This window comes from Rana temporaria, chromosome 4 (assembly GCF_905171775.1).
Source record: "Rana temporaria chromosome 4, aRanTem1.1, whole genome shotgun sequence".
Taxonomy (NCBI): domain Eukaryota; kingdom Metazoa; phylum Chordata; class Amphibia; order Anura; family Ranidae; genus Rana; species Rana temporaria.
This window is the reverse complement of record NC_053492.1, coordinates 2,334,358-2,351,564: the sequence shown is the minus strand read 5'-3', so window position 1 is coordinate 2,351,564 and position 17,207 is coordinate 2,334,358.

Sequence of the window (17,207 nt, the reverse complement as noted above, 5' to 3'; positions counted from 1 at the left end):
CCTGCCCCTCTGGACCCCTTTACATTACACAGCACCCTGAATCTCTGGATCCCTTTACACTACACAGCACCCTGAATTTCTGGACCCCTTTACATTACACAGCACCCTGCACCTCCTGGACCCCTTTACATTACACAGCACCCTGCACCTCCTGGATCCCTTTACATTACACAGCAACTCTGGACTCCTTTACATTACTAAACCCTCTGGACCCCTTTACATTACACAGCACCCTGCACCCCTTTCCACTACACAGCACCCCGAATCTCTGGATCCCTTTAAATTACACAGCACCCTGCACCTCCTGGACCCCTTTACACTACACAGGACCATGCACCTCTGGACCCCTTTACATTACACAGCACCCTGAATCTCTGGACCCCTTTACATTACACAGCACCCTGAATCTCTGGATCCCTTTACACTACACAGCACCCTGAATCTCTGGACCCCTTTACATTACACAGCACTCTGCACCTCTGGACCCCTTTACATTACACAGCACCCTGCCCCTCTGGACCCCTTTACATTACACAGCACCCTGCCCCTCCTGGACACCTTTCCACTACACAGCACCCTGAATCTCTGGATCCCTTTACATTACACATCCCCCTGCACCTCTGGACCCCTTTACATTACACAGCATCCTGCCCCTCTGGACCCCTTTACATTACACAGCACCCTGAATCTCTGGATCCCTTTACACTACACAGCACCCTGAATTTCTGGACCCCTTTACATTACACAGCACCCTGCACCTCCTGGATCCCTTTACATTACACAGCAACTCTGGACTCCTTTACATTACTAAACCCTCTGGACCCCTTTACATTACACAGCACCCTGCACCTCCTGGACCCCTTTCCACTACACAGCACCCTGAATCTCTGGATCCCTTTAAATTACACAGCACCCTGCACCTCCTGGACCCCTTCACACTACACATCACCCTGCACCTCTGGACCCCTTTACATTACACAGCACCCTGCACCCCTTTACATTACACAGCACCGTGCATCTCTGGACCCCTTTACATTACACAGCACCCTGAATCTCTGGACCCCTTTACATTACACAGCACCCTGAATCTCTGGATCCCTTTACACTACACAGCACCCTGAATCTCTGGACCCCTTTACATTACACAGCACTCTGCACCCCTTTACATTACACAGCACCCTGCACCTCCTGGACCCCCTTACATTACACAGCACCCTGCACCTCCTGGACCCCTTTACATTACACAGCACCCTGCATCTCTGGACCCCTTTACATTACACAGGACCCTGCACCTCCGGACCCCTTTACATTACACAGCACCCTGAATCTCTGGACCCCTTTACATTACACAGCACCCTGAATCTCTGGATCCCTTTACACTACACAGCACCCTGAATCTCTGGACCCCTTTACATTACACAGCACTCTGCACCTCTGGACCCCTTTACATTACACAGCACCCTGCCCCTCTGGACCCCTTTACATTACACAGCACCCTGCCCCTCCTGGACACCTTTCCACTACACAGCACCCTGAATCTCTGGATCCCTTTACATTACACATCACCCTGCACCTCTGGACCCCTTTACATTACACAGCAACTCTGCACTCCTTTACATTACTAAACCCTCTGGATCCCTTTACATTACACAGCACCCTGCACCTCCTGGACCCCTTTACACTACACAGCACCCTGAATCTCTGGATCCCTTTACATTACACATCACCCTGCACCTCTGGACCCCTTTACATTACACAGCACCCTGCACCTCCGGACCCCTTTACATTACACAGCACCCTGCACCTCCTGGGCCCCTTTACACTACACAGCACCCTGCACCTCTGGACCCCTTTACATTACACAACACCCTGCACCTCCTGAATCCCTTTACATTACACAGCACCCTGCACATCTGGACCCCTTTACATTACACAGCACCCTGCATCTCTGGACCCCTTTACATTACACAGCACCCTGAATCTCTGGACCCCTTTACATTACACATCACCCTGAATCTCTGGATCCCGTTAAACTACACAGCACCCTGAATTTCTGGACCCCTTACATTACACAGCACCCTGCACCTCCTGGACCCCTTTACACTACACAGCACCCTGCACCTCTGGACCCCTTTACATTACACAGCACCCTGCACCCCTTTACATTACACAGCACCCTGCATCTCTGGACCCCTTTAAATTACACAGCACCCTGAATCTCTGGACCCCTTTACATTACACAGCACCCTGCACCTCCTGGACCCCTTTACACTACACAGCACCCTGCACCTCCTGGACCCCTTTACACTACACAGCACCCTGCACCTCTGGACCCCTTTACATTACACAGCACCCTTCATCACTGGACCCCTTTACATTACACAGCACCCTGCATCACTGGACCCCTTTACATTACACAGCACCCTGCACCTCTGGACCTCTTTACATTACACAGCACCCTGCATCACTGGACCCCTTTACATTACACAGCACCCTGCATCACTGGACCCCTTTATATTTCACAGCACCCTGCATCACTGGACCCCCTTACATTACACAGCCCCCTGCACCTCTGGACCCTTTACACAGCACCCTGCATCACTGGACCCCTTTACATTACACAGCACCCTGCATCACTGGACCCTTTACACTACACAGCACCCTGCATCACTGGACCCCTTTACATTACACAGCACCCTGCATCACTGGACCCCTTTACATTACACAGCACCCTGCACCACTGGACCCCTTTACATTACACAGCACCCTGCATCACTGGACCCCTTTACATTACACAGCACCCTGCATCACTGGACCCCTTTACATTGCACAGCACCCTGCACCTCTGGACCCTTTACATTACACAGCACCCTGCATTACTGGACCCTTTACACTACACAGCACCCTGCATCACTGGACCCCTTTACATTACACAGCACCCTGCACTGTGCAGGACATTAATACACATTTACTCCGCTCCAACCCTTGCGGATCTCCTTCAACCCTTCGCACAGGCACCAACCGACAGGCGATCAATCCCTCAGTGTCCAGCCACCTCGATCCCTGGTGGTCTGTCCAGGCCCCCCCGGACCGCCAGCCTCTCAATGGCGCTCCCCAGACTGACTCCCCACCGAACAGCAGTACAGCCTGGGATCCCCAAAGGTGGGAACCCAGTCACTCACTGGGTCCCCGTCACTCCTCAGACGTTCCGGGTCAGCATGGTCCCGGAACCAGGAACACCGTGCGGCACGCACACCCCGGCCACCACAAAGGTAGGTGCCACACTGGACAAAGAAGACCCAGAACCAATGGCGTCTGCCCCATAAATACCCCTCCCCAGCATGCACAGCGAGGACAAACCCTCATGATTGGCTGCTGGGAAAGAGCACCCAAACTTTGACTCCACTGCTGCCGCCTACTGCACCGGGGCTGGAAGATCACCCTGGTACAGCAGAATGGGCTACAGAGCAGCCAAGCTAAGACAGAGAACTAACAATCTGGATCAGAGTTTATCTACACTCTGATCTACCCTTAAATTTAACTAGCACCAGTACTATACAGTATACACATATAACAGATGTTCTACATGACTAAATCTGACATCACTTTTACTGCAAAATCAAAGGGGCCAAAATGTCTCCCCCCCCCTCCCCCCGAGCAGAAATATATTTCTATCCCCCTTGGTGGGAGTGGAGATGACCCATCTATAAGGATATACAGTACATACACACACAGCACAAGGCCCTGTTCACACTACGAGATGTTTCTCTGGGCTGTAGTTCCTCTGAGCTCCACAAGGTGGCGATCTCACTTATATCCAGCCAGGAGATCTCTATGGAAGACAGGAAGTGATGTCAGGTACAGACAGGAAGTTTCGGGTGAGAGGTGAGTCGGGAAGAAGTAGTGAGGAGACATTGTTGGAATCGGCAGCAGAGGAGGTAATAAGATCTTATTTTCTATTTACACCCAGTAACCCCGTCATGTCCGTCCTCTTCCTCCATAGTCACTGTGACGTCTTCTATCTCCAGCAGATGATGATACACACATATATAGTGTGGAAAGGTAGATTAACCCTTTCAGGGGGGAATTAGTTGATGATTCCCCCTCATCTACACATTGGAGGGGGAATCCTCCCCGCTGCATTCTGACAATGGGGGGCGCTCCTCCGCTCCTAGAATACACAGATCAGTGATGAAGCCATTGGCTGTAGATGCTGATGGAGTGACTTTTATCCGGCAGTGACCACACATGGATGGAAATGTGACCGATCCCTGCTAAATTTCCATGCTTCTATTCTCAGATCCCAGATCACCATGGTGACTAGAAATGGTGTCCTGGCCCCTGGGCTCTTGTCATCCCATTCTCACTGTTGGTCTGAACAGTGTGTCTGCCTGAAACCCGGACACATTATTCAGACAGGAGGGGCCAGCGGCAGCACCCAAACTTTGACGTCAGGGGAGGACTGGGCAGGACAGCGGCATGGATGACTCATCTCACTTATCTCCCCGCTGCTGATCTTTCTCCTTTCTGTGGCTGCATTACTGTCACCATCGCCCCCTGCTTTTTTTTTTTGCATTGATACATGCCTCACAAGGAAGTACCTGGACCCCCCATACCCCTTGTATTGCCAATCTATATATATAAAACTCAACGTGTGTATGTATGTTCCAGCATCACGTCCAAACGGCTAAAGATATTAACATGAAACTTGGCACACATGTTACTTATATGTCAGCAACAAACATAGGATAGGTGGTTTAACCCTTACCCACCCCCATTTGCCATGGTCGGGGTTTTCCTTTAAAGTCCCATTCAACTCTATGGGAAATACATGTTACTTCATAACTTCCAAACGGCTGTAGATATTTCGATAACACTTGGTCACATGTTACTTATATGTCCACTTAAACTATAGGATAGTTAATTTATCCCTTAACTACCCCCATTTGTGAGGGTCGGGGTTTTTGTTTAAAGTCCCATGCAAATCAATGGGAAATGTATGTTCCCACATAACTTCTGTACGCCTGGAGATATTTCAATAATACCTGGTACACATATTACTTATATGCCAAATAAAAATATATGACAGTTAAATTAACCCTTACCTACACCCTTATATAAAAGATGGGTATATTTATATTACTATGATTTTCCTCCCCAAAAGGTTAAGATAGGAAGACCGGGCAACGCCGGGTATTCAGCTAGTTACTTATATATAAGCCTTGAAAATGGGCACTTTTGATTTTTCCTGATCAGCTCCCATAGACCACAATGTCTACTGCAGAGTCCTCCGGCAGATTACCCACAATGTGCTGAGAAACAGGACAATAGTGTCCTTACAGTAGTAACCAGGACAAGCCTGAAAAGCAGAAACCAGACAGGGTGGGACATGCTGCTTTATGTACACAAGACGTCCTCTCCATCCACTCTGCTCTCACACACTGCTGGGGGAGATGTACAGGACATGCAGGAGGACACAGGGGAGGAGGATTGTATTACTGTCCTGCATTCTGAGCCCCGTATCCCCTGCATTCTGCACCCCGTCTTTCGGTGACTTGCACTTCATCTTCTGCAAAACTTGTTCTGCGCCAAATGTCCTGTGTTCTGCACCCTGCACCACATGTCCTAGATTCTGCACCCTTTGCCTGCATCACATGTCCTGCAGTGACCAGCACCCTTCTTTAATACCCTGCACCCATGTCCAGTGTTCTGTAACCTGCACCACATGTCCTGCATTCTGCATCTCACAAACTACTTGCCTTGCCTCGGACGTTGACTACCCATGCAACGCTAAAAACTCATATCTTTTTTTAGCTGGCTCTTAGATTTAAAAAAAATCTGTCAAGTTGTGCTGAGATAATCTCCCATTGCCTGAGCAATATTCTCATTTATCTCTGAGCTCCTTCTTGCTATTCCTCGTCCTGCCTGTTGTTTCCGTGGATTGATTTTCTGTGTAGTGACCCCGGCTTCATCTCTTGGATGCGCTCGTCTGTTGCTTGTCCTGACCTTTATCCTGATTCCTGGATCTCCTCCATATTCTCTTACACAGCTTTTCTCCACACCTGCAGTGACCCTGGGGGGAGGAAACTTGGCACCAGCACTCAGCAAAATCCATCCTCTCCATAAGGAGCTCTGAATAAAATTGTCTGGTGTGTACACTCCATTCCTCCGCACGTCAATTGCTCACATGAGAACTTACTTTCACAGATCCCTGACAGGTTTATGTATGGTTAAGGTCAGAGATCACTCTTCAGTTTAGGAGAGGTCGGACACACCCAGGAACAATGATTCGGTTTGCATGGGATCCTCATATAGAGGACCCCTCAAATCTCCCCATCCAAATGTCCCTCCATTCAGAGTCTATATGTCCTATGACATCACACTGACCTCACAGCTCCTCCTCCTAATGTCCCTCCATCCAGAGTCAGAGAATCCTATGACATCACACTGACCTCACAGCTCATCATCCCAATGTCCCTCCATCTGGCTCTTTTCTCTGATGTTCTTAGGATGTGGGTGGACCCTTGGTATCCTCACAAAGCAGAGTAGGACTGTTTGTCCTGTGTTGTCAGTATTAACGCAATTATTTCAGATGGCAGGCTTTAACCTATGGAGTGTGGAGGCCCAGCGTAGGTAAATTATTCTTCAGTCTGAAGTAAGGCTTTAAAAAATAGCGACCTGACCTGAAAGTTGAAGAGCATTCTGGGAGGTCACATGACATCACTCTTATCTCTATTCATAAAACACAGACCTGACTGGAGAGGTGAGGAGGATTCTGGGAATATCTTTTGATTTCTAAATCTAGAGTTTTCCTCCTGTGAAGTCTGGAGATCATATGACCATCACATTGCCTCCACCTCCCTCCCTGATAGAATAGAGAAATACAAAGAAGATTCTAGAAGTCACCAGAGAGATGATGGAGGAGAGGTGAGCGGTGTCGGGAATTCTGGGACATTATCCAGTAACAGACAAGGGGTGTGTCTGGATGGTGACTGTATCATTGTGTGTGTCAGGTTCCTATAAGGTGTCAGGATGTCACTGTCTATTTCTCCATGGAGGAGTGGGAGTATTTAGAAGGACACAAGGATCTCTACAAGGACGTCATGATGGACAATCAGCCGCCCCTCACATCACCGGGTAAGAGGAGACTTTATTGTAAAGGAGAGAGCAGTACGGAGGCTCCACTTAGATCCCCCATCATCTGATAAACACATATAAACAATGTATTCAGTCAGTGTGTGTGTTTCCTACAGATGGATCCAGTAATGGGAACCCACCAGAGAGATGTCCCCGTCCTCTGTATTCCCGGGATTCCACACAGGAAGGTCACACCATCCCCCACCATCATCAGGTAGATGAGGAACAATCACTGAGAGTATCATTAGGATCTGTACATTATCTGTATTGTTACCATTGATGTCATTGTTATTCTATATTCAGAGTGGAGACCTGAGAGATCCTAAAGTTGAGGTTAAAGAAGAGATAAAAGAGGAGGATGATGAGGATGGGGTGATGGAGGAGTCAGAGTCTCTAAAAGAACACAAAGATCTGTACCAGGACACCATGGTGGAGTCATCCAGCTACAGAAACCCACCAGAGAGATGTCCCCGTCCTCTGTATTCCCGGGATTCCACACAGGAAGGTCACACCATCCCCCACCATCATCAGGTAGATGAGTGACAATTATTGGTGGTTATGATTTATACACAGCATGTTTGTTACAATGAATGTTTTATTATATATTCAGAGTGGAAACCTCGGGGATGATATTATTGATATTAAAGAAGAGTATAAAGAGGAGGATGAGGAGTATGGAGTGATGGAGGAGTTTTCAGAAGGACACAAGAATATGATGGAGACACCTAATACCAGGAACCCACCAGAGAGATGTCCCCGTCCTCTGTATTCCCGTTATTATTCCACACAGGAAGGTCACACTATCCCTCACTCTTACAAGGTTAGTTGGATGGAGCTTATAAAACACAGACTCAATGTGTGGGTTTGTTTATGTGATGTCACAATAATAAAGCTTATATCTTACAGATGATATTCTCTCTCATTCTCTTGATTTAGAGTGGAGATCCAATCGATATAGAATTTGAGGTGAAATCAGAAGAAGAAGAGAGGTATGTGAGGGATGATCAGCAGTCTATGGAGGAGGATGGAATAACGGGGACATTTATAGAGGAGGACACTCCTACAGAGATCAGCACAGGTGGGTCATTAACACTAAATACATTCCTCCACCCATACTGCTCACTGATTGGTCCAGAGTAGGGCGGGGACTGGGTGAAATCAGCCTGTAATCCCCTGGTCACTTTCCTGAGCTGTGTTCCCCGTCCTGTATTCCTGTATTTCTCTCTGATGATAGAATTGGATGAACGGTTTGGCAGGAGCATGAGTTCAGGCTGAACACTGGCTGTTTGCCCATTCGACGAACACCCAAATTGTTGAGCCATTTGACCATTTGTTGAGACAGCCAAATGACCACAGTGTACTGCACCGCCACACAGTGCATTGGATGCCATGACTAGCTAAAGCAAAACAAGCTTTGTCCAATCAGGGCACAGAGTGCTGTCAGAGTTATGATTGGAGAAAGTAATGATGACCCTATCCAATCATGGCTCATTGCTGTTAGTCCCGCCCCACACTATAAAAGTACTCTTTCAATAGCAGCCATTTGTAGTGAGAGAGAGATAGAACAGGGCTCTGTTCAGTGCTATTAGACAGTTAGGGGCAGATCCAAAAAGAAATTACGCCGGCGTATCTATTGATACGCTGGCGTAATTTCAAAATTCCTGCGTCGTATCTTTGTTTTGAATCCTCAAAACAAGATACGACGGCATCTCGGCTAGATCTGACAGGCGTATGTCTTCGTACGCCTTCGGATCTTAGATGCAATTTTTCGGCGGCCGCTAGGTGGCGTTTCCGTCTAAATCCGCGTCGAGTAAGCAAATTAGCTATTTACGGCGATCCACGAACGTACGTCGGCCCGGCGCATTTTTTTCCGTCGTTTGCGTTCGGCTTTTTCCGGCGTATAGCTAAAGCTGCTATATGGTGGCGTACTCAATGTTAAGTATGGCCGTCCTTCCCGCGTACAATTTTTAATTTTTTGCGTCGTTTGCGTAAATCGTTCATGAATAGGAATTTGCGTAGAATGACGTCACCGTCGTAAGCATTGGCTGGTTCCGGTTTAATTTCGAGCATGCGCACTGGGATACCCCCAGGGACGGCGCATGCGCAGTTAAAAAAAAACATTGTTTACGTCGGGTCACGACGTATTAACATAAAACACGCCCCCATCACAGCCATTTAAATTAGGCAAAATAGGAAGATACTGCGCAGGTCTGATAAGTGAAATAGTGATGACACTATAAACATATGTGAGAAAAATAATAAATATAAAAATAAAAAAAGGCTGCTGCAACTTATATGTAAGATACACACACAAATACAATATAAAGAGAAAAGCTGCGCTGCAAGTTGAATCAACATAAATAATCAATTATGTTTAAAGTACACAAAATCCCAGTGCAAAACTGAAAAATAGATTAGTGCAAAAGTCCATATATGAAGTATCACAGAGGATTGCAGGAAGTGACAGGAAGTTCTCCGAATAAGTGAAGCTAAATATCCAGGCACAAATCTTGTGAATCAGATGACAAATCCACCACCACTTATGTACCAACTGCTTACCAGAGCAAGAATAAATTCAGGCATGTATAACATGGGTCAATATGGGTCCTGGATAGACTGCCACTCTCTCTCCTGTATCGCCAATCCTCTATGTCAGACCAACTTTCTCCATAGATGTAACCCAAAGGAGAAAAACACTCACATGGTATGATATCGTTTTAAAATATTTTAATGTATAAAAGATATTGCACTCACATGTAAAACGGTTAAAAAGTGCGATCAATAATCGTATAGCCGGCCGGCTCTGCTGTCTGCTCGTCCTTCCGGATAGACAGCGTGGATCGTGGTGACGTCAGCAGGACACCGGGTACACCGGGTAGACACCACGATCCACGCTGTCTACCCGGAAGGACTAGCAGACAGCAGAGCCGGCCGGCTATACGATTATTGATCGCACTTTTTAACCGTTTTACATGTGAGTGCAATATCTTTTTACATTAAAATATTTTAAAACGATATCACACCATGTGAGTGTTTTTCTCCTTTGGGTTACATCTATGGAGAAAGTTGGTCTGACATAGAGGATTGGCGATACAGGAGAGAGAGTGGCAGTCTATCCAGGACCCATATTGACCCATGTTATACATGCCTGAATTTATTCTTGCTCTGGTAAGCAGTTGGTACATAAGTGGTGGTGGATTTGTCATCTGATTCACAAGATTTGTGCCTGGATATTTAGCTTCACTTATTCGGAGAACTTCCTGTCACTTCCTGCAATCCTCTGTGATACTTCATATATGGGGCCAGATTCACAAAGAGATACGACGGTGTTCCTACAGATACACCATCGTATCTCTGATTTTTACTGGTCCTATCTATGCACCTGATTCATAGAACCAGTTACGCATAGATAGGGCTGAGATCCGACAGTGTCACACTGTGTTACACTGTCGGATCTTTTTTTGGATTTAAAAATGGCGCCGGGGGCGTTCCCGCTGATTTACACTGAATAATATGTAAATCAGCGAGATACGCGAAATTCACGAACGTACGCGGACCCGACGCAGTCTTCTTACGTCGTTTCCGTAGCGCGGTACCCGTCGTATACTTACCCTTGCTAAAAGCAGGGGTAAGTATTGTTAAGTATGGCCGTCGTTCCCGCGTCGAATTTGAAATTTCCTACGTCGTTTGCGTACGCCGATTCACGAACACGCGCGTCGCAAGTCCCGCTCACGTCGCAACCACTGACGTCCTATTGACGTCAGTGGGAGCAATGCACGCCGGGAAATTCCCCGGACGGCGCATGCGTATTTAAATCGGCGCGGGAGCGCGCCTGATTTAAATAGTACACTCCCCCAGCCGCGGAATTAGAATTCCGCCGGGGGAGTTAGGATCCGCCGTCGCAAGTTTGGAGGTAAGTGTGTTGTGAATTTGACACTTTCCTCACAAACTTGCGAGGGCGGATCTTAAAACACATAGGTTACACGGATCTAATGATCCGCTAACCTTTGTGAATCTGGCCCATGGACTTTTGCACTAATCTATTTTTCAGTTTTGCACTGGGATTTTGTGTACTTTAAACATAATTGATTATTTATGTTGATTCAACTTGCAGCGCAGCTTTTCTCTTTATATTTAAATTAGGCGCCCTTACGCCGCAAGAGATACACTACGCCGCCGTAACTTATGGCGCGGATTCGTTGTGGATTCAAACCAAACAAAAGTAAGTTACAGTGGCGTAGTGTATCTTAGATACGCTGCGCCCGGCGCAGATGTATGTGGATCTGCCCCTCAGTGTGCTATTCTGCTTCTATTGTCAGTGTAGAATATCAGTTTAGTGTGAATCTAGTGATAGTTTAGTGTTAGTTTATTTTGTGAGGGCAAGTTTCCGTATATCGAAGTGCATCAGTGCTTTTTAACTGCAGTATATTGTAGTTTGTAATAAAAGTGCATCCGCATGCACATTTCCACATTTAGTTAATAAGCGTGTCTTGTCTTGGAGGCCAACAAGGAGAGGCAGACATTCCCATGGCACTGTGAGGAGCAGCATATGTGTCCAAAGGGCAAAGGTGGATGTGCTCAGCCTTGAAGCAGGGCATCATTTCCTCTGTTTAGTGATGCCGCCTGTGCTATCCAGCCACAGCATGCAGAGGAGGTCCTTGACTGGCTTACTAAACCATCCTCATCCTCCATACTGTAATTCTCAGTGCCCCAGAGGAGTCTGCTTTTCATGCCTCTGCAAACTTGCGGTGCATGTGCTCTCTCATGCTTTAAAACTAGCAAAAGGACCCAAAAATAAGTAGCATCAAGGAGAAGGATTGGTTAGCAACCCTCCTTGACCACCGTTACAAGGGGAAAGTCTCACAACTCTTCCTCTCCCCACAAATGGAGCAATAGATGAAATCTCTTTAGGACACCTTAAAGAAAAGTTTATGTAATGCCTTTCCTGACTCTCGTAGGTTACAGTCTCATGGAAAACATCATTTCGAGGCTTCTATTGGTCAAGAGAGAAGCAGTGGAGAAGGGGGCTGACTAAGTGATGCATTTCAAAAATTGTTAAGTCTTTGGCACTCAGGACTGTCAGCTTTTAAGATCGCATCGGGAGTATCTACATCATATTGGGGAATATTATCTAGGGGCGAAAACAGACATGGAAAGCTTTCCAGTTGACTATCCACTGCGTTATTGGGTCATTAAAATAGTCCAGCAGCGCACCAACACCTTTGCAGCCATTGTGCTACATGCTGGGTGTTTGGTGTGCTCCTGCACCTTTAAGGAGGGGTGGCTCCCCTTTAGTCCACCTGCCCTCATCTATCCATCAGAATGCATGTGCCTCCATTGTGGGGACACTCATTGTTTAGTGTTAGGACCACAGATTCCAGGGTGCCTTGTCGTGGCTCTGTGGCTCACGCATGCATTTGCAAATGTGTGCGGACAAAACCCCTGTTTTTAACGCATACTGTTAGACAGGTTAATTGGTTGTTCTGCGAGCTGGTCGGTAAGTAGGCTTGGTTTTTCCCTGGGCATTCCCCAGGCTTTGTTGTTATCATTAAAATAGACCACTGACCAGAACTTGCCCAGGATGAAATTGAGCTACTGGGCTGCCCTGCATCCAGCGTTCTTTCTGAACAGGCATTCAGTACTGCTGGAGGTTTTATGACAGATAAGAGAACGCGTCTGTGCACAGACTCCGTGGACCGGTTGACATTTATCAAAATTTATCAGTTCTGGATTAGTAGCAACTATCAAGTTCCTGATGCCGATGTCTCCGATTAAGTGTTTTTTGGGATGTGGAATCTTTGCAAGACTTCTAGGTTGCCTAGCTGCGTGGGTGTTGGTTTCATCTGGAAGAATTTTTTTGGTGTAGGTTTATTGGACACAATTAACACCCAAAGACCAATTGTTCCACACCTGTTTGACATGTGCATATCATTAACATTTTTGACAGCAAGGCCAATTCTACCTTTCATCAAGAGTACCGCTATAGGGTTACAGTGTGAAGGCACCACAACACTCAAAGCCCAATTTTTCACCACCTGTTACTTTTATCTATAGTCTGTGGAAGAGACACCAGAATTCAAAAAATCCCTAATCTTGTTCTGAGTGCACTAAATTGTGCCCTCATCATACAGACTGGTTCCCCAATATTTGAAAAATAAAGCTTGTAGCGAAAAAAAATTTTTTTTTGGGCTTTAGAAATCTCATTATTGCTGCAGCAAGTTCTATACACGGTACAGATGTGCAGAAGGACTCTCTGACCGCTGGTGGGGCTCAGCCCTGCTGTTATTCATGACCAAATCAGGAAGTGCAGTACTTCTTGTGTTGGGAAGATGGCAATGAGTGATAGAGGGGAGGGGAAACTCGTCCTATAATCCCCTCATCACTGTCACTCCTATAAAAGACAGTTCTTATTGTTTCCTCACTCTCTGACTAAGGTCCATGAATAAAGAAATGAACTGGTTGGAGATCAGGGGACCCATTTACTAGTTACCTTGAGGGGGGAATTGTAAGATCCTCAGAGACAAAGCTGCCTGATGTGGGCGGAGTCCTGGTTTAGGGGAACCATCTGATCATGTATAGTAATAATCTTTGTATTTCTATTTTAGTAGATGGACGGGAGATGAGGAAAACCTCAGAGGATTGTCTCACTTTGTCTCCAGACTGTAAAGTAGAAGATGAGGACATCACACAGTATAGTCCAGGAGAAAACCCAACTACCTCAAATGTCCATCCAAAACCATACAGTGTAGATGGACCATCATATTCCTCTTATCCTGAGGAACCTCAGACTGTGCGGGACGGTGCCGGACCATCGTATTCCTCTTATCCTGAGGAACCTCAGACTGTGCGGGACGGTGCTGTCCTTCCAACAGCAAAGAGATTTTCCTGTACTGAGTGTGGGAAGTGTTTCCGTTCTAAATCCAATCTTAATGTACATAAAAGAACTCACACAGCTGAGAAGCCGTATTCCTGCCCTGAGTGCGGGAAATGTTTTTCACAGAAGTGTAATCTTTACAGACATCAGAGATCTCACACGGGTGAGAAGCCATATCCCTGCCCTGAGTGCGGAAAATGTTTCCATTCTAAATCCACACTCAATGGGCATAAAGGATCTCACACAGTTGAAAAGCCGTATTCTTGTCTTGCGTGCGGGAAATGTTTTTCACAGAAGTCCAGTCTTTACAAACATCAAAGATTGCATACGGGGCAAAAGCTGTATTCATGTCCTGAGTGCGGGAAATGTTTTTCACAGAAGTTCAATCTTTACACACATCAGAGATCTCACACTGGTGAGAAGCCTTATTCCTGTTCTGAGTGTGGGAAATGTTTTTCACAAAAGTCCCATCTTTACAAACATCGGAGATCTCACACAGGTGAGAAGCCGTATTCCTGTCCTGAGTGTGGGAAATGTTTTTCACAGAAGTCCAGTCTTTACACACATCAGAGATCTCACACAGGGGAGAAGCCGTATTCCTGTTCTGAGTGTGGGAAATGTTTTTTACAGAAGTCCAATCTTTACACACATCAGAGATCTCACATGGGAGAGAATCTGTATTCCTGTGCCGAGTGCCGGAAATGTTTTTCAAAGAAGACCAGTCTTTATAAACATCAGAGATCTCACACAGGGGACAAGCCATATTGTTGTCTTGAGTGTGGAAAATGTTTTTCAGACAAGTACAATCTTTCCACACATCAGAGATCTCACACGGGGGAGAAGCCATTTTCTTGTCTTGAGTGCGGGAAATGTTTTTCAGTGAAGTCCAATCTTTATAAACATCAGAGATCTCACACTGGGGAGAAGCCATATTGCTGTCCTGAGTGCGGGAAATGTTTTTCACAGACCTCCCATCTTTCCAGACACCAGAGATCTCACACGGGTGTGAAGCCACTTTCCTGTCCTGAGTGAGGGAAATGTTCCTTACTGAAGTCCTGTCTTCCTGTACATTGGGATCCCACACAACCCCTTGAGGTGTATTAGTGCCTTGAGTGCGGGAAATGTGTTCTATATGAATTTGTTGCTGGACATCACAGCTCTCTTGTGGGAAGAAGCACACCCTGATATACACCTCAGATATACTCCATGGCTGATCCTCATCTTATAAGGAGATCAAAGACATGGATGAAGTGTTGTACTGTGTTGGCCATTGATAGCAGTAGAAAAATAATAAATTGGCTTTATTGTAGTATATTAGAACTTATTATAACATTTAATGAAATTTCATGTTCCCAACAATTGAACACCATTGGTTAAATGAAAGAACAAATAACATCCAAAAGATAGCGGAGAACACTGTTGCATTGATTGGTGATGGCCAATGTGATTCACCTGGCTTCGATGCGAAGTCCGGCACCTACACATTCATGGATGCAGAAACAGATCACATTATAGATTTCCAAGTGGAGCAATTGTAAAGTGGTCGTGTCTCTGTGTCGCTTGAAAAAAATAGCGCTTATTGAGGCCTTGGAGCGTGTTTTAAGTGATCACGTTCAGGTAAAAATCATTGCAACGGACAGACATGTCTCCATCTGAAAATTAATAAGGGAGAAATACCCCAAATTAGGCAGGAATTTGATGTAAGGTACCGTATTTGCCGGTGTATAAGACGACCCCCTAATTTTAAATTTTTCTTAAGATTTTTTGCCTGTACTCATCGTAAAAGACGACCCCCCCTTCCGAGGCTTCTGACACTTCATATTTCTTCCTTCTGGAGCCATATTCTTCTTCCTTCTTGCTGGAGCTGGAGCCAATCACGGCGAGCAATGTATTTTATTAATGAATACAAAGCCTGCTTGGATTGGCAGAGGCTGTAACATCATCAGCCCACTCCTCTCTGACTCTCAAAGCCAATCCGAGCAGGCTACTGTATGTAGCCTGCTCGGATTGGCAGAGGTTGTTACTCCAATCCGAGCAGGCTCTGTATTAATTTGAATACATCGCTCACCGGGATTGGCTAAGTGGTATATAATGTATATAGCCGAAGCTACATACAGTATTGCCACACATCCAGCCGGCATCCGAGCAGTTGACCCGGCGTATAAGACGACCCCTGCTTTTTGGCCATTTTTTTTAAGTGTAAATGGTAGTCTTATACGCCAGCAAATACAGTATATGGCGAAATCAATTGGAGGTAAGCTAATGCCTGCAAGTAAAAAAAGTAGCAGTAGGGAACTTGCAGGCTGGGTTCCTTCGGCAAAAAATCATTTATGGTGGGTGGTCATCTAGTACTTGTCAGCAAAATACTATTCTACTAAAAGAAAAATGTCTTTCAATGAGTTTTCATGCAGCAAATTTACATGAATGGCATGGAAATTCCCTATACCATCAGTGTTCACATACGCCAATCCCTACTGATGAAGAGAATATGACTGGCTCACACAACGATCTGCAGCTCACCATAGATGAAAAGCAATAATTCAAGATCCAAGGACCTTGATCATATTTCTGGATTTTCCCATACTGGAGAGGTCGAAGTATTTCATAGCATGGTGTTGAAATATAGATCCAAACGGCATCACTTCTCTATGGACGGCATTGGTAGCAAGAACACAACTTGCTGCCCTCGACCAAAATTGCAACATAAATAGGTTGCAAGCAGTTATTCAGAAACCCCCAAAACAATACAGAAGAGAAGGGGGCTTTCCGTTATCGTTATGGCTTCAGTAAGGCCAAAAAAGATTGGATTGTCGGGAAAATATATGAACCAACCAGTCAATCATACATGATAGAGATTCTCAGTGATGTTATTGACTATGCTGCCTGATTGAAACACTTTACATGGCATTCCAGACAGGTCAAGGATTCTGAAAACATCGCAGCATTTCCACGTCCGGCAAAACAAGAACTGCTCTCTAAATATCTTTCTCGTTTTTAATAATAAAAAAATATAAAAAGTTTGTTTTTGCATATCGGATTATACTAAAGTATTATGACATAGTTTAAAATGTCATTGAATTTGTATCCGTTAAAATAAAATTGATTTATTATCAATAGAAGTTAATGTATAAGTATTTGAATAAAAAAATATATATTTTTTTTAACCACTTAAGACCCGGACCATTATGCAGGTAAA